Raw genomic sequence first — 21,327 nt, forward strand, 5'->3', positions numbered from 1 at the left:
CACGAAATCACAGAGTTCACAATCCTAAGGAAGGGTAGAACAGAAAACAGCAAAATAGACATGATGGATTTCAGGAAGGCAGATTTTGGTAAACTCAGAGAGCTGGTCGGTAAGATCCCATGGGAGGAAAAACTGAGGGGAAAAACAACTGAGGAGAGTTGGCAGTTTTTCAAAGAGACATTATTAAGGGCCCAAAAACAAGCTATTCCCCTATGTAGGAAAGACAGTAAATATGGGCAAAGACCACCTTGGCTTAACAAGGAGATCCTGCATGATCTCAAAGTAAAAAAGGAATCCTATAAAAAATGGAAACTAGGACAAATTACAAAGAATGAACATAGGCAAATAACACAGGAATGCAGGAGTAAAATTAGAAAAGCTAAGGCACAAAATGAGCTCAAACTAGCTACAGGCATAAAGGGTAACAACAAGGCCTTTTACAAATATATTAGAAACAAGAGGAAGACCAAGGACAGGGTAGGGCCATTGCTCAGCGAGGAGGGAGAAACAGTAATGGGGAACTTGGAAATGGCAGAGATGCTTAATGACTTCGTTTCGGTCTTCACAGAGAAGTCTGAAGGTATGCCTGACATAGTGAATGCTCGTGGAAAAGGGGTAGAGAGAGTTTTTGAAATAAAAAAAGAACAAGTTAAAAACCATTTGGAAAAATTAGATGTCTGCAAGTCACCAGGGCCTGATGAAATGCATCCTAGAATCCTCAAGGAGCTGACAGAAGAGGTAGCTGAGCCGTTGGCTCTCATTTTTGGAAAGTCATGGGAGACAGGAGAGATTCCAGAAGACTGGAAGAGGGCAAATATAGTGCCCATCTACAAAAATGGGAACAAGAACAACCCAGGAAATTACAGGCCAGTCAGCTTAACTTCTGTGCCAGGAAAGGTAATGGAGCAGGTAGTTAAGGAAGTCATCTGCAAGCACTTGGAAGGTAGTAAAGTGATAGGGAACAGCCAGCATGGTTTTGTAAAAAACAAATCATGTCAAACCAACCTGACAGCTTTTTTTGACACGATAACAAGACTCGTAGATAATGGAGAAGCAGTGGATGTGGTATACCTAGACTTTAGTAAAGCATTTGATACGGTCTCGCATAATATTCTTATCGACAAACTAGGCAAGTCCAACTTAAATGGGGATGCAATAAGGTGGGTGCATAACTGGCTGGCTAATCGTACCCAGAGAGTAGTTGTTAATGGTGCTCAATCCTGCTGGAAAAGCATAACAAGTGGGGTTCCGCAGGGGTCTGTTTTGGGACCAGTTCTGTTTAATATCTTCATTAATGATTTGGATATTGGCATAGAAAGTACGCTTATTAAGTTTGCAGATGATACCAAGCTGGGAGGGGTTGCAACTACCTTGGAGGATAGGGTCATAATTCAGAATGATCTAGATAAATTGGAGAAGTGGTCTGAAGTAAACAGGATGAAGTTTAATAAAGATAAATGTAAGGTGGTGCACTTTGGAAGGAATAATCTGTTTCACACATACAGAATGGGAAAAGACTGTCTAGGAAGGAGTACAGCAGAAAGGCATCTAGGGGTTCTAGTAGATCACAAGTTAAATATGAGTCAACAGTATGATGCTGTTGCAAAAAAAGCAAACATGATTCTGGGATGCATTAGCAGGTGTGTTGTGAACAAGACACGAGAAATCATTCTTCCGCTCTACTCTGCGCTGGTTAGGCCTCAGCTGGAATAGTGTGTCCAGTTCTGGGCACCCCAATTCAAGAAAAATGTGGAGAAATTAGAGAAGGTCCAGAGAAGAGCAACTAGAATGATAAAAGGTCTGGAGAACATGACTTATGAAGAAAGGCTGAAAGAATTGGGCTTGTTTAGCTTGGAAAAGAGAAGATTGAGGGGGGACATATACATGTAAGTTGCCAAGGGAGGTTGTGGAATCTGTACCCTTATATCTCATCTTATTCCAGTACTTGGACTGATAGCGGTTAAGTATTCCAGTACTTGACCACCCTGACAGTTAAGAACTTTTTCCTAATGTCCAACCTAAACTTCCCTTGCTGCAGCTTAAGTCCATTGCCTCTTGTTCTCTCCTCAGAGGCCAAGAACAACAAGTTTTCTCCCTCCTCCTTATGACACCCTTTAAGATATCTGAAAACTTATAGCTGCCATTGGCCATTGATTGCCATTCCCAGCCTATGGGAGATGCAGGAAGTGCTGTCCCATTCCGTGCTTACCGATCTCATAGAACTGGAAGGGCCCTTGACAGGTAAGGGAGTCCAGTCCCCTGCCCTCACAACAGGACCTGTCACCATCCCTGACAGATTTTTTTGTGATCAATTTGCTGCAGATCCCTAAATGTCCCCCTTAAGGGCGGAACTCACATCCCTGGGTTTAGCAGGCTAATGCTCAAACATCACAGCTCCCATTGGCTGGCAATGGCAAAACGTGGCTGATGGGTGCTGCAAGAGGCTGTACCTGTGGATGTGCAGGTAAAGAAAGCTCTGGTGGCCCATCGGGGCTGACCCTGGCACATCACCTCGAGCTTATTGCCCACCACTACTTTAAGCGCATTTCAGAATCAAGTCCTGCCTCTAATAGAGAGAGCATCTTTGCTCTCTTTCCTTCCACAATATTTATTGTTAGGGTGTGTTGTTTATTGTAAACTTGAGTACTCATCAAAACCAAGGCAGGGGAAAGACATTCAAATGAAATTGTCAATTTTCAGGACAAATGTCATTCTGCAACTTCAGATGCTGTCATAAATTATGATAAAATGTTACTCCATGGTATGCAAAAGCAGACTTATGAGTATCTGCTTTCACCTCGAAATAAATTCGAGACAGTTTTTCAGTGGATGATAGGGGAAGTTGGTTATAGCAATATGTTCGTTCAAGTAGTAAGTTTTGTTTGTATTAAATTCTGTATACAATAAATTAAACCAATTATATACATCTTAATTCAGTATAAGGGGCAGTCTAAAAATGTATAATAAAAATCATAATAGAATCAACTAGACTTGAATGTACTTCAACTCCTGTGCCAATTTGCTTCTGTAGAGAAATGTAGATAGCGCTGTGTAAGAACTTAGCTTTATTGCCTTAAATAGCTGTGAAATTCAGGGACTGATCCTGCTTCCTCAGGAATAGTTGGTGGTGTTTTGGATAAGAAACAAGACTGGAATTCAGACATCCTGAGTTCAATACCCACAGCTTCCTGTGTGACCTGGCATGAGACTCTTCATCACTTTCCCCACATGTAAAAGGAGCACAGTAACCATTCCTTTCTCCTACCTATCTATACCTGATCTCTTCAGGGCAAGGGATCTTATTGGGCAGTGTGAATAGGTCACTGAACTGAGTGCCAAGAAACTCATCACTCCATTCCCAGCTATATCACCCTTTCTTGCTCTGACCTTTGACCAAGTTACTTCACCCTTCTGGTGCTTTCTTTGGCCTAAACCCAATTTTTGTACCACCACAATTATACTGGTTTAGAAACTGCTACAGCAAAAGGATGAGTGAGGTAGCTTTTTATTGGACCAAGTTTTGTGAGCTTTGGAGTCTACACAGAGCTCTTCCACTGCTCTGGGAAAGATGCTCAAGAGTGTCTGAGATAAATACAAGGTTGAACGAATTATTTAGCCCAAGGAGTTAACAAGAGTCAGTTAACACATAAGAACAGTCATATGGGGTCTGACCAAATGTGCATCTAGTCAAGTATCCTGTCTTTCCAGAGTGACCACTGCCAGGTGGTCCAGAGGAACAACCAGAACAGGAAATTAAATGATCCATCCCGTCACATGGACCCAGCTTCTGACAACACCTTTGTAGCCATGGGACCAAGGAAGATTAGTGGGTTACAGATGGTGGTAATGAGTGTCTTTAATAAGATAAGATTTTTAGGGACTAATAGTTATGGCTTTAAGCTCCCATATGTGACCCACAATGCACAAGTATGACCACGGAGAAGTTTTAACAAAGCATTTCCACAAACATGGAATTTCTTTGCAACAAAACCAAAACATTTTGTCCAAAAGCCATTTCCTTTCTCTTTCCCCCTTCTTTATCAGGCCAGCTCTGAGGTTTTTGTAAATCAGAAGTCTGCAACTACCAGTATGGCACTTGTTCTCTGTATAATGAAAATATTTTCATTTCTTGACAAATTAGTCTGGTACTTTTAATAGGCTCAATGGGTGGATCCAGGCTCAGTTAAAATCCATTGCAAGACAATTATTGAATAGGCGTTGGATCAGGCCCTAAATCAGCTCTACAAATGCTTTTAAATATTAAGTTTCTAGAAATAGTTTGGATGCTTCAGGGTATATTAGCAAACCCCAGCAGTCTTCATGACAGACCCCAGTCATCACAGCCAAGCTGATGGGGTGGGCTTGGCATAAGGAACATCAGATGAAAAATAAAGATAGGTTAAAAGGAAACTCAATAGCAGAAAGAAGGTGATAGGAAGGACCAGACAGAGAAAGAAGGGGAAAAACAAACACCTTGAAGTGATCTGCTTGATAATAAGGCAGCACAAGAGTGCTGGGATCAAATAGTGTTAATTTAACGCAGAGTGAATACAGGCTGATAGCACTCATTGTAATGACATCTCTGCAAACTATTGTTGTCATTGTTTTGACACAATGAAATATAAGAACCGGAGGATCATCATCTTCCAGGATAGCATTGCAATGGGTTGTTTGGCTGAAATTAGATCCCAGTGAAAAGAACTTGCTAAGCTCACTGAGAGAGAGTCATCTGCTACCTCTGGTACAATGAAGCTGTAATTGGATTCAAGATGTTCAAGCTTCTATCAATCTTAAAAACAGTGCTGTTGGGAGAGTGACTTGCTATGAGACAACCGAATTTAATTAAGTTGGTCCAGCCAGGCTTAGATAAGCTCAGGAAGTTGTCTTTAAACTAAATAACTAGAAACACAAACTAGTTTGTCATGAAGAACTTCCCTAAGATATCATGGCTCAACTCAGGATCAAAAGAAGTGGGAAAAAACAAAGTTTACTAATACCTATTCCGTGAGCAAAATGTGTTTAGTTTTAATTCCCTTCCATAGAAGATTTCAATGGGAACAAATGTGTAATTGTTTCATTGGAAATATCAGACATTTTGCCAAAAAAAGAAAATGGGGAACATTTTCAGTTTCCTGATAACTCTCAGTTGTTACTGTATTCATTGTCACAACAGCAATACTGGGAGGTAAAGCAGTACTATCCCCACTTTACTGCAGGGAAAGTGAGAAACAGAGTGTTTAAGTGACTTGATTAAGATCTCACAGGTAGTCTGTGGTAGAACAGAATTCTGGTCTCCAGAATGCCAATCTAGCATCTGAACCATTGAGTAGGACCATCCATCCTCTAGTTTGGGGCTGGGATTCTATTCTCACCTCTTTTCTAGTTCCCATGAACAGAGACTTTTCATGAAGTTATTCATTGGCAAAGCTTGACACTTGGGATATGTCCACTCTTCAGCTGGGGACAAGACAGACCTACTACACGTTAGTAGTGCTTAAGCAATCGTTCTCAAAAGAGCAGCCTGGACATTGTGGCTATAGGGACAGACTCCAACACCACCCAAACTAAAACATTCACATAGCTATTTCGTAGCCTACTGGTGAGTATTAGAGTCCACCCTCCTCCTCAGATCAGAGCTCCAGGGGATACGAGTCCATTACAGCACCACCTAAATAATCTGGCTGATTAACAACAAGTTGGAGCATCTGGAAACATTATCTGATCTTTTCCATCCATGTGCAGGATATTTTTTTTCTATTTGTACAGAGGCAGGTACAAATGTGTACCACTGGTAGAAACAAGAAACGCTATCTGTTGGCACCCTGCTTATCAACCTGGTGGTATTTGAATCTCTTCTGAGCAGTGCACACTTGTCAGTCCTTAGTGCATGTGGGCCAAGGGGGTGGTCACCAGAAAACACATAACAGAAGCAAAGCCAAGAATGTACAAAAGACTTGGGAGTTATTTAAATCTGAAAAAAAATTGCTTCCCTTGTTTGGACAGTGAAAATCAGAGTGGGGAAATTTAAATCATTGCATCTCTGAATTTGGGATAAAAGACAGTGACTCAGTCCTGTGTGAAACCATTCCCACTGCATCAGAGGAGTAGCCGTGTTAGTCGGTATCCACAGAAACAACAAGTCCTGTGGCTCCTTATAGACAAAACAGATTTTTTTGGAGCATAAGCTTTCGTGGGCAAAGACCCACATGCATCTGACAAAGTGGGTCTTTGACCACAAAAGCTTATACTCCCACTGTGGGTGAAATGTGTGAGGATGGTGAAGTGCCAACATTTTGGAGGGATCACTTGGATTATTTTTTTCTTTGCTAGAAGTTTGAGGTAAACCACACATGCATGTTACTTATTATTATTTCAGAGAAGAGGAGACTTGCCATTCCTATAACAACCTACCTATTTATGTGGCTCCATAACTGCAACAGGGGAGTGCCTCACATTATTTAATCTATTTACCTTCACCTCAGCCTGCATTGCAGTGCACTGCTATTGCTCCCATTTTACCGATGAACGGAGGCATGAAAGTGAAATGACAGGTAAGATCCCATAGAAGCCTCTGTTGCAGTGAGAGTAGGGGAGTTTGGGAGCAAAGGGCAGTTATGTGCAAAACCTAAAATGGGACTTGGATGGATGCCTGAAACACATCACCGCATGACTCTTAGGAAGAGGTAGATAACAGCAGATCCAGGACACACACTCTTAAAAGCATTTGCTTGTATAAGACACTTCACCCAGACCTTTGTAACCAGCTCACCAGATGGAGTTTTATCATTCTTGAAAATCTCCTGGCAGAGCCTTAATCTTGCATATTTAAAGCTTTGTATGTGCCCCATCACAGATGAAACTGGACATCAGGGATAATTAGCTATTCAGCCTGGAATGAAAAGGCAGATGAACAGTCTTGCTCAGAGACTAAAGAGACATGTCCCATGCATACTAATATCAATGAACGAGAGCATTTGGAGACACATATATTTGCAGCTGGTATTTAAATGGAGTTCTCTTAATAAATGCCAAAGCTATATTTTATCATTCTTGTGAAAGAGTGGTCATGAGGAGAACAGTGTCCAAATGTCTTGTGCAATCCTCAACACAACAGCTGGATATGGTGCTGAATTAAAAGGAATGATTAGCAAAGAATAATAAAATAATAACAACAACAATCCAGGCTGTGCAATGATGTGCTGTTGATAAATTAGCTGAATTGAAAGCACCTTGAGGGATTATCCCCCATTATGTTTCATCCCACCTCCAAAACAACACGGCTAGTTATGCAGTGAGAGCCAACAAGGAGTGCATCTCTAGCTGTTGCAATGAGTGGGCTCTATTTCCCACCGCTTTATGCCTTGCATAGTTATTTATCCATGGAGAGTGTCAGTGTGTTTTACAGCTACTTGATATAGGTGTCAACACCAACAAAAAGTGCAAAGCACTAGATTATCCAAACAAGTGGAACTGAAAAATGCCCAAAGTTACACTAGATTAGTGGTCTCTAAATTGCACCAGCCTTTATAAATGCTATCCCTTGAACATTCTCTAAACCTCAATTTAGATAATGATTTAACAAGGGGAGAAACAGGGGACAATTACTACTCCTGGCGGCATGCTACACAAAAAAAAATTAAAAACTATGCATCAAAAATTTAAAAATTCTGCACACAATATTTTACTGTCTGCATATTTTATTTATCAAAACAATATAATATGATCACAACAGTTTCAATTATTTTGGTTATTTATTTCAAAATACCTAACAGCAATTATGTCGAACAAAACAGGCAACAAAAAGATTAAGGATTTTTTTTTGACGAATTGATTCTTTACTAGGCACATTAATACATAATTCTGAGTAATGGACTTAACCTATAGTTAAAAAATGTATTTCCCTCACCCCATGCAAAGGTTTTGGGCAGTCCGGTGTAATGCAGGAGCTGAGGGAGAGGGAAGTAACTGTTGGGAAGAAGCTTGGCTGTGAATTTGATGAGTAGTTGGGCACGGGGAGGAAAAAAATGGAACAGATTATTTTTTGGGGGTGGGGAGGGAGTGTGAGGAGCTCCCGCCATTCAAACCCTGGATGACTTCTAGACTCTCCCATTCAGTCAGGCCCATCTTCCTGCCCCTGTCCCTATGTGGCCCTGCACTTCCTCCCCCGCCCCTGTACCTTCTCTCCCATTCCGCTGCTGCCACAGTCTGTGCTCACCCACCAACCCTGACCCCTCAGCAGCTCCACACTCTCTCCATAGCCCCAGTCTCCTGCCCTGGCCAGACAGGCACCATGAAGAAGTCACTATAGGCTCTCTCTCTCTTCTCTAGGGCCCAGGAATGCCAGCACTGTTCCAGAGCTATTGCACCATATGGTAGGAGAAAAGGCAGAACTGCAGCGAGTTTCCAGCACCAACTTTTTTTTTGTTGTTGCAAAAACCAAAATAAAATATGCACAGCACATGAATTATGGATATGCACGGTGAGCAGAACCCCTCCCTCCGCCCCCAGGAGTAACAATCTATTCTGAAATCGTCACATCATAGGACAAACTACATTTGAAGGGCCCACTTCAGCAAAGTACATAAGCCCAGCCCAGAGACCCTCACTGGTATTTGAACACTTTATTCCAGCTAAATTGAGGACCTGGGCCCAAGTGGCTCAAGTTCAATACAAGAATGGAACATTGGCTTAAACAGGACTAATCACATTAGTCAGAGGCTTAGTATGATTTCCCTTTAATTTCTTCCTCCCCTCCCACCATCTGCTAATGTTGCCTGTTGCTTTTTACCATTTGTCATTGTCTGATATGGATTAAATGTAGATTGATAGCTACACTATTATGCAATACTTCTACTGATTCACTTACTTATTTGTACCCAGACAAAGGCAATTATTTATGAAATGTAGACAACCTGATGATGCTTTGTAAAGGCATTTTTAATTGCCATCAAAAATAATGGTCATAACCGTACAAAGTCAAAACAGTGGAGATTATGGTAGTAAATTTAAGGCAAGGAGGGACTTCAACTGAAAACTGATTGGTTAACAAACTGTAGAAATCAAGAAAAGAAAATTTCAGGAACAAAGCTTAAATTACTCACTAGTTCTGTTTCACTGCCAGAATTTTTGTCAAGTGTCTATGAAGAACTGCAACTTAATTTTAAAAGCAGCTAACCAAAGGCCGCACCAGATCATGGTTTGTTATTGTAAAAGCCTGGAATCATTTACAATAAAGTCCAATTGCTCAGAAGTACCATTGACTCCAGAATAGAATATTGCTGCCCTATGAAATGTGTTTTGCTTTAAAATGATTGATACAACCACTGTGGCACATTTCATCTGATTTCAGTCTTTCTTGGTCAAGGGAACTGTAAAACACTGAAAAGGAGGACATTTTATTTGACTCACAACAGGATGCTGAAAGTGGAGGAAGAAAGGAAAGATTGTTCTTCTCAAGGACTACAAATATCACAGCAAACTGACAAGGTGCTCAGCAACATGTAATTTGGGAGACAACTAAATTCCTCATGCTCGTCATCTGGAAGAGAGACAATTACAGAACAAAAAGAACCTCCCATGGAAGGAAGAAGAGGGAGAAATGCCAAGTTGTGTGAAGTTATAGAACACTCATACACAACCCTTAAACTTAAACTTTCATCATTTCGTTGATGCCATGAGCATTTTGATGTCATCTGAGAAAACAGGCTACTTGCCCCAAAATAACTTCATTCTAAAGCACTTAGTCACTACCTACTTTTCCATCTGAAAATGTCCTTTAAGACTTCAGAGGACATAAATTAAGTTTCTGCAAGCCATCACTGCTTTTGAATAAAGGGACCCATTTTGCTGAGCAATGAGCATGATCGCAAATGTCTACAATTAACATGCTTCACTGGAATAATTTAATTCTGGCAGTTTCATTTCACACATAACCAAAGCTGATTCCTTACACTACAATAGATACAATTCAAGAGTGATGGGATTTATTTGTTTTTCCAATGAACTGCAGGTTTGTGTTTCCTCATTGTCCCTCCCTTTGTCTTCCCAAATTGTAAGTTCTGCAGTGCAGGGACGATGGGGTATACTTCCCCACTATCTGACCTCTTGGGCTCAGTTTTTATCCTGCAGCGTGTGGGTGCAAAATGTTGCCATTCTGAGGCCCGTGAGCACGTATGTATGCCCAGCCACATTCCAGACAGCTTCAGGTAAAGCACAGGCTTAAGGGCTATCACAAATTGAGGCACCAGATCTTTTAGCTCAAGCAGTAGAGGCTCATGTTTTCAGACGCAAAGATACTAGGTATGTTCCCTACAATCAAATGCTGGTCTGGGTGGGGACTTTAGGTAACTCTGGAAGGTCTCAGAGGGGTAGCCATGTCAGTGTGTAGCTTCACAGAAAACAAGCAGTGCTTTGCTGGAATGATGCCATGCAGTAAAATGCTATATTCTAATGTTTTGTTTTGTTTTTTAAATGGCCTAGAAGACCTACCAGAAGTTCCTAAGATCAAGAACTCTGGGGTGAAAATATAACAATGTATTCCTCTTTTGTGCATTAAGTAGCTAAAAGATTTCAAGTTTCGATAAACAAAGGGAAGACAGCACATGCCTGCTTTGTCGGAAAAGCTAATCAGGTCTCCTGAGAAACTTATCAAGTGATAATTATATGCATGGTTGTCAAGAGAGGGAATAGAGTAGCGCTGGCTTCTCTGAAGTCATTGTTTTGTTCAGTCCCTGAAATAGTGACTGAGGGAGGAGTCAGAACACACTGGGGAAGAGCCAGAGGATTTGCAACTGATGCCTGACTGTTGACATGCCAAAGCCTGACAATAAATTACAAATTCTTGCCGCACTGTTACTTCCTCCTCTGGAGGAATAATTCATTTGCTCAACATCACTCTCACACAATGAAGCCTTCTGTTGTTTCACTTTTTCAATTTAAAAATTTATAAGGAAATTAAATTATATTAGCCATTGTTGCTCTCCTAGACTACACCCCTGCTATCCACATAGGCACCAAGTAAAAAGATTGAATCCCTGGCTCTGCCACCTGAGCAACTCAAAAGAAATCTAAAATACACATGCTTGTGGAAAAATAGTACCAGATAATCAGACAACTATGAGGCTCGCAGAACATCTAACTGGAGTTTGTGATGGGACACTGTCTGACTACATTACATCCTCTAGCAATCGGCGCTAAAGAGCCCCATACCACCACAGGGTGGGAGTCCAGAAGTTAGTGATGGTAGAAGTTCAAGCCCAAGATTTAGTGATAAGGAAACCCAAGCCCATCTGCTTCTCTAACCCAGAGTCTGGCAGTTCAAGAAGGCAACAGTGACCAGGGTAGCATCCTGCCAGCTCTCTCGGTTATTTTGTGTGTGTCCCTGCCTCTCCAGAGACCTCGTTAGCATATAAATGTGTCCCACCAGGAAAGGGTCTGAAACTTTCCTCCTCCACATGAGTACCCACACCTTTTCTCCTGAAGTGGCTTGTGGTTCTGCATTTAAATCGCTCTTCAGGGTCAGATTCCTATATAAGCTACCAGTGTAAGCCTGTTCCTTTGCATTGTCTGCCCAGACCAAACTGTGCTGCATCTTTTTAAATTCATCTTCCACTGAGCTGCTCCGTCATCCCATTCCCCTCATCACAGTGTGGTGGTTTCAAAGAACTCAGGTCACATTCAGGCACGTCAATGAAACAGGCCGGTTTTCATCACAGCTCCCTCAAAGAGCACTTTCAAAAATCTGGTTCAGACCACAGAGTCTTTGCGCTTCAAGCCTGGCCTCACTAAAATCCACATCATTCACTTCAAAGGGGGCAGAAGTTTGCTTCTGGACTCTTCTGCCCACCATGTGCAAAAGGATGCTAGTGGTATTCACCATTCAATATAAGGAAACCCCCAGGTCAGATAAGAGGCTTTTGGCTGGGATTTGCAAAGGCACCTAAGGGAGTTAGGCACCTCTAGTAACATCCTACATCATGAGTGCCCTTGATCACCCCATCTCAGGTTTTATAGTATTATCTTTGGCATCCACTATTGGAGTTCTCTCTTCAACCCGCAATGGCCTCTTTGTGCCTTGGTGACTAATCTTTGGCTTGGTCCACCAGCTCAGTCACTTAAAAGTCTGACCTCTTTCCTGGGCAGCACAAATAACAACAAATTAAACCTGTAACAAACACAAACTATTAGCTCTCTCAGGCTCCACTAGCTCCCCTGTTGGTAGTATTTTAGGGCCTCACCTGCAGGAGTCTAACCTGCTCTTGCAATCATCCTCATCCATTATTTCTGCCTCTCAGGGACTCTCTCCCCCAAAACTCACCTCTTCTGCATTTTCCCCACAAAGAATCCTTCAGTCTAAGGCCTAGCTCTACTTCTTCCGGCCAGGGGCATTAGTTAATCATGCCCTCCAAGTGCAGGGCATGAGTAATTGCGGCTCTTTCCCTTGTCTTGGAGGCCTTTTGCTCTGTACCAAGCCTTGTCAAGTCCAAGGAGCTGGATCCATAAGCAGAGCCAGTAGGTGCTGCAGTAATACAAACAGCAACAACTGTTCCCACTGAATTGGATGCTTCTTTGAATTTCCCAGATTTAGGATTCCAGGACATAACTTTGTTTTAAGCCAGCTTAATCACGTTTTTCTCCCTATTATCCAAACAGCTTTATAAATGGCCAAAGGATCGAAGAACTGTAGTCATTGCTATGTTAAACAAGACTAGTCTTACTGTCCCAGCTTGGGTAAATCTCTTGAGCTACACTCTCACTCCTGTGTGTGTGAAACGGCAGTGACAATCCTTACCTTCTTTCCCAGCCTTCATCTTGTAGCATCAGATTGTAAGCAGGGATTCTCTCTTACTTTGTGTATGTAGAGTGCCTAGCACAATACAGCCTAAATCGCTGTCTGGCAGGTTTAAGTTCTACTGTACTCTAGATGATAAAAAATGATCCACCTCCTTCAGCATCCTCTCAAATGATGGCCAGAGCCAGATACTGCAATGGAGGGGTCAAAAATCCCTGTATTTATTATTTGGGTGCATTGTAGTTAATTAATAAAGTAATTACTACAGTGCCTAGAGACAACAGAATCATTGTGCTTAGCCCAGTATAAACATGTCCAATTATCAGTGTGTTGTGGAATAATTTTGTCCACTTCTGAAGAGGTGTCTTCCATTCATGATCAGTTAAATTATTAGTAGAAACATTTGCTCATCGTTCACCCCAGCTCCATTCACAGAATTCTTTTCTCTCATAAGCCACCATAGTATTTCAAAACTGGTCAGCATCCCAATTTTGCTAACCACTTGGGCTGTTTTAAAACCACTCGTCACATCTATACTTGAGAGGCATATTCTTGAAAAATGAGATAATGGAAAACACAGACATTATGGAAAAATGCATTGACAAGTGCCCTATGAGAAAGAAAAGGGAAGGTGGTGTCATTTCAAATGAGAAGGTGCTGACAGACTGCAAAAACATTATCAAGGTCAGTCACATTAACAAGGATGTGCTGTATTGCAAGGTGTAGAGTATGTGCCTGAGTTTAATACGTAGACCCCAGAGAGTCAAGCACAGATTAAGGGGTTAGTTTCAAACCTGAATAATGAACTTGTTAGGAGGCAGTATTGCAACCAGTCATTAAAAGCACAAAGAGAAAAGTAAGCCTCTGACCTTTTAAAAAAAAGAAGTGGATGCAAAGGACTCTGTACTTTTGAAACCCTTTCCATGATACATTAATTCTTCAGAATATTGGCTATTTTTCCTACTGCTAGGAGCAGTATGCCTCCAGAGGTGCCCTTATTTAAGTTTGCTTTCTGCAAGCTGTTGCATTTGTAATTCCTTCCTAGGATGCAAAGCAAGAGAACTATGAAAAGGTACTGGCATTCTACAAGGTGTGTGTAAAAAGAGAATTTCTAGACTACAGGGTGGTAACTACCCTTCTCATTTACTTCAGTTTACACTTTCTGCACAAAGACATTAGCCATTCATGCTGAATGTTAGCGGTCTCCTCGAAACGAGCTCGCCATTGACCCAGACCGTTATTGCACAGAGTGCTATTTTATCATCTCTGAATTTTCACTTCAGAGAGGCTGAAAATGGGAAGAAGGTTCCTAATCCAAAAATAACTATACAAACGCTTGTATTTTTGTTAGGAGGTCAATGACTGATTTGCATGCAATACTACTACTTCTCCCCATTTATGCAATCTTCTGTTCAAGGATCTCAATGCATGAATCCTCACAGAGTTACCACTATTAGTCCAGCCAAACAAAATGCCTGATTTGCAGGACAATGTTACCTATTAGTCCATCCTCTGCCCTACCCATGGAGTGGATTCCATCCCACCTCAGTCACAGATGATTAAATGAATGCCTGCAGTGTGTTCTTGTCTGGTAACTGCCTTGATATAATCCTCACTGTATCTGTCAACCACCACCACAATTCTGATGAATTACCCCATCTTCCTGCAGCTCAGAGCTCAGAAACCATATTATCAAAGTCACCAAATATTGTGGATGCTTGGGGCTTCCTGACTAGGATAGCCAGTATATGGTCATTTATCACCAGACAGGATCTCCCTTTGGATATAAAAGACATTGAATACAGTGTTGCAGATCAGCCTATAATGACTTGCACCTGTTCTCAACCTACCATTCATCTCTAGTGAAATTATCAAGGGGCTGGCATTAGCCTTTTTTGAAAATGATTGTGAAGGTAGACCACTGATGAGGTGCTGCGAGATGGTCCATTTAATTTTCACCCATTTATTTATCTGCCTTGTTCTTTTTTCATTTATTCTTAAAAATGATAGATCTTTACTTTTAAGAGAGAATCTTCGCATCTTCACAGATCTAGAGTCCTCTGTGTGTGTTTTTCCTGTGCAATTTAATTCACCAGTTCCAGTCTAATACCTGCATTCAACAGAAATTCTTTACATTTCTCAAGATAACATTTATTATTCTCTCTTAACTATCTCTTCAATCATTATGTTCTACCACAGGATAGGAAACATATGCACCTACGGCTGGTGTAGAGATATGACTAGACAGAACATACTGAAGCAGGAGGCATCTGAAGGCATGCAGGAAGCACTGTACGGAGAGGCTCTTCTTACTCATAATGGTCCTTGTTGTGTCCTGCCAGCTTAACCTGAAGTCAGTCCGGCTCTTTTACTAGCACCCAACTTATTCATTAGTAGAGAAGTTGGGGAAAATGGCAGAAAATGTTGGAAAAAAAACTTGAACGAACTTTTGACTTCATGGAAAACAAAAAAGAAAAAAATTTCAGCATATGGACTCACAGTAAGGAGAGACTGAAAGAATCCAACAGAGATTTCAACAATGTGCACCCCACCCTCACTCTCAGTCTTGATCATCCCACCCAAGAGCCATTTTCTGGGACACTTCAGTAAAAACCAATGTTGGTCAAATTAATACCACTCTATACTGGAAACCAATCACCCGCTATTCTTGCCTACGTGCCTCCAGCTTCCATCCAAAACACATCACGCACTCCATTGTTTACAGTCAAGCCCTAAAAATTAAACTATATCTGCTCCAAACCCACTGACAAAGGAAAAAAAAAACCAAGACCTTTACCCTCCTCATAAAACTTTATTATCCACTGGGGGGAAGTGAAAGAAAAATGTAAACAGATCACCATTTGTCACCATCTATAACCCTCAGCTTAAACTCCTCCAGCACATCGTTGACAACCTACAAACTACACTGGAACGTGATTCCTCACAGGTCTTGGGCAACAGGACTGTTCTTTCCTATAGACAGCCACCCAACTTTAAGAAAATACTCACTAGCAGCCACACACCATACCACAGAAACACTAACCCAGGAACCTATCCCTGCAACAAACCCCATTGCCAGCTCTATCAACATATCTATACTAGGGGTACGATCACTGGACCTAACCAGAGCCATTGCATCACCAGGGGCTCATCCATGTGCACATCCCCTCATGGGATATAGGCCATTGTGTGCCAGCAATGCCCCTCTGCCACATACATTAGACAAACTGTACGCTCTCTGTGCCAAAGAATGAACAGACATATCTGACAAGAGGAATTAGAACACACACAAAACTGTAGGGGAACACTTTAGCCTCCCTGGATATTCAATAAAGGATTTGAAAGCAACCATTCTTCTACAAAAGGATTTTACCACATTACAGAGGGAGACATCTGAATTACAATTCATTTGCAAATTTGACACATATAACCTTCTTAACAGAGATCTCAACTATCTTTTACATTACAAGGGCAATTTCCCCACCTTTGATGTACGTTCTAAACTTAATTTATTTCTTCCACTGTCCTATGAATGACCCCTTTTTTCCTTCTCCTCATCTGCCCCCATGATGATAAACCCTGGATGCTTATTATCTGCTCCAAATCTGGTGAAGTAGGTCGTACTCATGAAGACTCATTACCTAATAAATAAATGTGTTAGTCTTCGAGGTGCTACAGGACTGCTGATTATTTATGCAGCTACTGGGAGTTAAGCAAATACTAACGTGCCCGGGGGTTAATCCTTCTATGCATCTGTTATCCCTCTTTAAAATAGGAATGACAACCTCATTACCACATAGAGTGGTAAAAGGATAAATATATGGAATATAGTGCGACTCTTAATTATGATAATAGGGCCAGAGGTAGGGGAACAAATGGCAAGTGAGAGAAATCAGGATGGAGGTAGGTGGTATTAGGTGCCTATGTAAGAAAAATCCCACCAATTTGCACTGTCCCTATAAAAATCACAACCTCTAGTCCCACGAGCCATAAAAGTACAGAACCTAGGACAGCAAGAACCGCTGAGTTTCCCTTTATCATCCTGTATCATCTTCTGAAGTATCAAGTACTGTCTATTGTCAGAAATAGGATATTTATACATGAGCCATTGGCCTGCTCCAGTCTGGCAATACCTAGTTTGTGTTAACAGTCCACCAAAGCGACTTCTGAAATCTGAGCAGAAAACTCCATAGTAACACCTCCATTCATTGACAGGGGTTTGGTGGGGTGGAGGGAACTGATGAGCAGCTTTTTTCGGCACTCATCGGAAATAGTTTTCACTTTAGAAAGTAGGGATTTTTTAAAGCACTTCCAGGCTGAGATGTGGTAATACAATGTTTCAGTCAGTGATTTCATGACTATGTAGATTTATGAAGGAAGTGTTGACAAGACCTTAACTATAGCATTGCCAAATGACCACTATTGTAACCCTGGAAACCAAGTGATTTTATACGGAAACATCTATCTTTCTTCAAAATGCCAATGACATTTTATTAAGTTTGCTTTTGTAAGGAAAGATTTTATATAAACACTAAGCCATTTTTACCACTGCTGATGTAGCAATAATACCAGCTGTAAAAAAGGGGTAAAGTAGCCACAGAACAAATACATCATATAAAATTCTCGTATCTTAACCGCATTCTACTCTTATCTCAGCTAGGGAACAGAAGCCTAGAGTATCCAGCAAGTTGTCCTCTAAGTAGAAGTTGGAGAAACAGAAATAAAATTAACTATGCTGTAAAACAGCCAACAGGATACAAATAATTACATATTAGCTCTAACAGCATACATCACAGTTAGGAACCCAATTCTTGGTGACTTCTAATGGGAATCAGATGCTCATCTGCTAGTTGTGATTTTGACTAACCACCTAATTGATTTCAATTCCAGACTGTCACAACTGCACATTGGTATATATAAGATGCATCAGAGCTGGGTGATTTCTCATACTACATTGCTCCAAGGAAACTTTACTCACTGTAGATTAATTTCCTCTGGTTCATTTTCTTTTAGGGTTTCATGTTTAAAAAGTTATCTGATAGCACTGCTCTGCATTTGTAAAGTGTTTTTCACCCACCGAACTCCAATTACTTACAAAAGAGGGCCAAGCAGCATAGGTGAAATCCTGGTCAATTTGGATTCTACTATTGAGATTGAGGATTTCACTCCAGCTCCTGACTTTAGAGAAAGGTGAATAAAGCACTGAGAAGTTTCATGAGGTTTCACAAGATCACACAGCATGTTAAGCTTTGTGCAGAGAGGAAGAATTTGTCCCATTCTCTGAGCAGCTTATGATGTATTATGGGCACTTGCTGCATGATCTACAACAAATGGATAAGGGGTCCAATCCCGCAGCCCTCATCATGCAAATTGTATTAAGCTGACCCAGAGTTTTGGCAAAATAAATGGATTTGAATCGACATTATTTATTTTTATTACAATAGTTCCCAGAAGTAGCAAACAAGATCAGGGTCCCTTGCATTAAAAACTGTACAGATACTTTGCAAGGCAAGCCCTAAGCAAAAGATAGCAGCCAGAAGCTGCAAGCAAGATCAGGGCCCCTTGCGCTAACAACTGCGCAGATACTTTGCAAGACAAGTGCTAAAGAAAAGATATTTCACTGTAATTAGACTAGACAGTTAGAGGGCGGCGGAGAAACCAAGGTGAACTGACTCAGCCAGGGTCACAGAGCAGACCAGGAACAGATCCTGGTTTTTCTGCTACCCCTCCTTCCTGGGAACAGTACCCTAACAACCAGATCAAACTGATTCACGATATTTTCCCTATGTTTGTGGGGAGCAGACTGGCAAAACTGTAGCTTAAGTAGCTTAAACTGTGTATTTTATGATTAAATTAGGCACTTAGGATAAATTACACAGACTAAAGTTACAGGGGAAAAAAGCTAGTTAACCACCAGTGCATCCTTTAAAGAAAAGAAAGCACTATCTTTCTATATTTTAAGACAATCAACAATTCTGGTTAAATTTGGTGTGTGCTGTTTCATGGGCTCCCATTGGCTCTCAAATACAGTTCTTTTAAGGCATGAAACAGTAAATACTGAATTTGACTCTACCATATTACAGATGAACCTCTCTAGTCCAGCCCCCTCAGGACCTGACTGACGCCAAACCAGAGAATTTTCTGAACCACTGGAGGTCGATTTTGTCTAGCACATTACCAACCCCACCTCTGCTCACTGGACTCTTAGAAGACATTTAGGGGTAAATTACAACTAAACAACAGCATCGAACACAGATCCGGGACTGGTGGGTATAAACAAACTTTATGGGGCCATGGGAAACTTGGCCATACCTATGATAAGTGGACGTCCAGCTAACTGATATCATGCCAGATGATGGGTGTTGCTGGACAAGGGTGTGGTGGACTAGAAGTTCAACCTGCACCTCCATTTCTCTGTTGTCTGCTTGTGAAGGAAGTTACAGTGCCCATGCTTTTATCAACAGCATTCTCAGAGCAGGGAGGAGCATACGTTCAGAAGCTAGCCTCAGTTCATGCTGGTGCAAAAGGATATGTACTTTTTCACTCACCTGCAATTTTTCAGGAACCAGAAATAGTACAGCAAAATAATTTTATCATAACTGTGTTGCCAGTCATTATTTCATGAATGAAACTGCACGGTTCCAGTATAGAAGGCCAGTGGGATTTGGAGTCAGAAGATACAAAATTTATTCCTGGCTTTATTAGCTGCTTGGGCCTCTCTCTACAGCCTTTGACACAACATTATGCCTCTGTGGGAGACCCTTATCTATCAAATTATGATACTTTGAGGTCTGCAGATCGCATGTACCATGTATGGGTCAAATATTGAAGTTCTCAGCATGCTCAGGGGAGGCCAGGGTACGCTCATATTGAGTGCTAAATAATTCTGCATATTGGGCCACTTCATCTAGGTATTCAAACAAGTGGTGGACTCTTTGGAAGAGTGGGGCCCTACTGTGGGTGAGACTTGCTGGCAAACCTGACCCTGATCACCTCTGAGAGCCTGGCTGGACAATTTGGATCAGGAGGAAAGAAAAGGGGTACCTTTAAGTGTGTCAGAGGTACTCTTACAACAAATGAGTTGAACGGGAAGGGAGAAGACAGCTGAACTACCCCCTAGAATGCTACAGCAGGGATAGAATTCTCTCCCTCTCTCTGAAAATTCCCCCTGCCCCTCACACACATTCAGTTCTATGGGACTTTTCTATAAGGGTTAGCACATATGTACAGAAATGACACCATTTAATTGCACAGTTACTGTGAAATAATGCATCAGTCTTTGGGAATGAGACCTAAAAAAGGCCCTGGACTCCCTCATCTCCTTCCCTCCTCTTGTTTCTGTGCTTTGCTCTATTTCATCAGAAGGAGGAATTGCTGAATGCTAATAACTCAATACTTGGCATTATCTAAGCCACTCATGTCTGTGCAATTAATTAGCGCAGCAAACAAAGACAAACTTATAGGTGCTCCAACACCAAAAGGAAGAGAGGGAGATGCACTGGAAGCACTTAGCAAACAGTAAATTGTAATACCGGGGAGTAATGGGATGAAATGAAGTGAAATTTAGGCTGCTTATCAGGGAGACCTATTACACCGCAGAATCAACGCGCAAGGGAGGGTCTGGGAATCTGATTATCTGCATACATGAAACTATATCGGATAAAGCACTGGTAGATACGCATAGCTCCAGCCTGAGCATAGCTTGGTGTATAAAGCTCGTCTCCAAAGCTCGATTTACTCGTGTAAAGGAAATGGAGGTGAGTATTTCACTGCTGACCTACATCACCTTCCTCACAGACAGGTCATACTGAGAGGGGTAACTCTGCCTCCGTCCACTCACATTCTCACCATTCTTCCTTCCCCGACCTCTGTACTCTGGACCCACAGCCTGGGTAGTCAGTGGAGCAGCAAGAATCCTTTTTTTACTCACTGTCGCCCACGTGTCCAAAACCCCGTCAAGCTCTCTGTATTAAAGGGAATAATTCTGCCTTGACCAGACAACGGGGGAGTTGACTTAAGAGATCACACATCTCAAACGTCTATGATGAAAATGGGGTGTGAATATAATACACAGAACTCAGAGTTGCTTTGGACAAAATGTGTCCTATGCCCTACCATTGTTAACATTCTAACACATCTATCACATTTTTGTGCATGTATCATTCTTGCATGTGAAGTATCTGTTTAGGGTTTTAAATGCATTAATGAGGCACACTGCTGCTGTCCCAACCCTAACAAATGGGCAATCAGCCTGATACTACCTGGGGAGGGCTACCACCATGCAGTTCTCCCTTTCATTGATAAAGGGGACTTACCTAATGAGCCATCCCTGTGCAAATCCTTTGCACAGAGGGACAGATTTATTTGGGGCTTTGATCCCTTCTGGGGGTTGACTGCCTGGGTGCTGTGCCACAGAAATGCATCCATCCAGAGCTGTGGTTAAACAGTGTCTGCATTGCTCTGCAGGGGCACAATAACCACAACATTGTGCCTCGGCTGGGGAAGACCAAAATATCTGGCTCACCAGGACAGGATGG

The sequence above is a fragment of the Carettochelys insculpta genome, chromosome 31 (assembly GCF_033958435.1).
Source record: "Carettochelys insculpta isolate YL-2023 chromosome 31, ASM3395843v1, whole genome shotgun sequence".
NCBI lineage: Eukaryota > Metazoa > Chordata > Testudines > Carettochelyidae > Carettochelys > Carettochelys insculpta.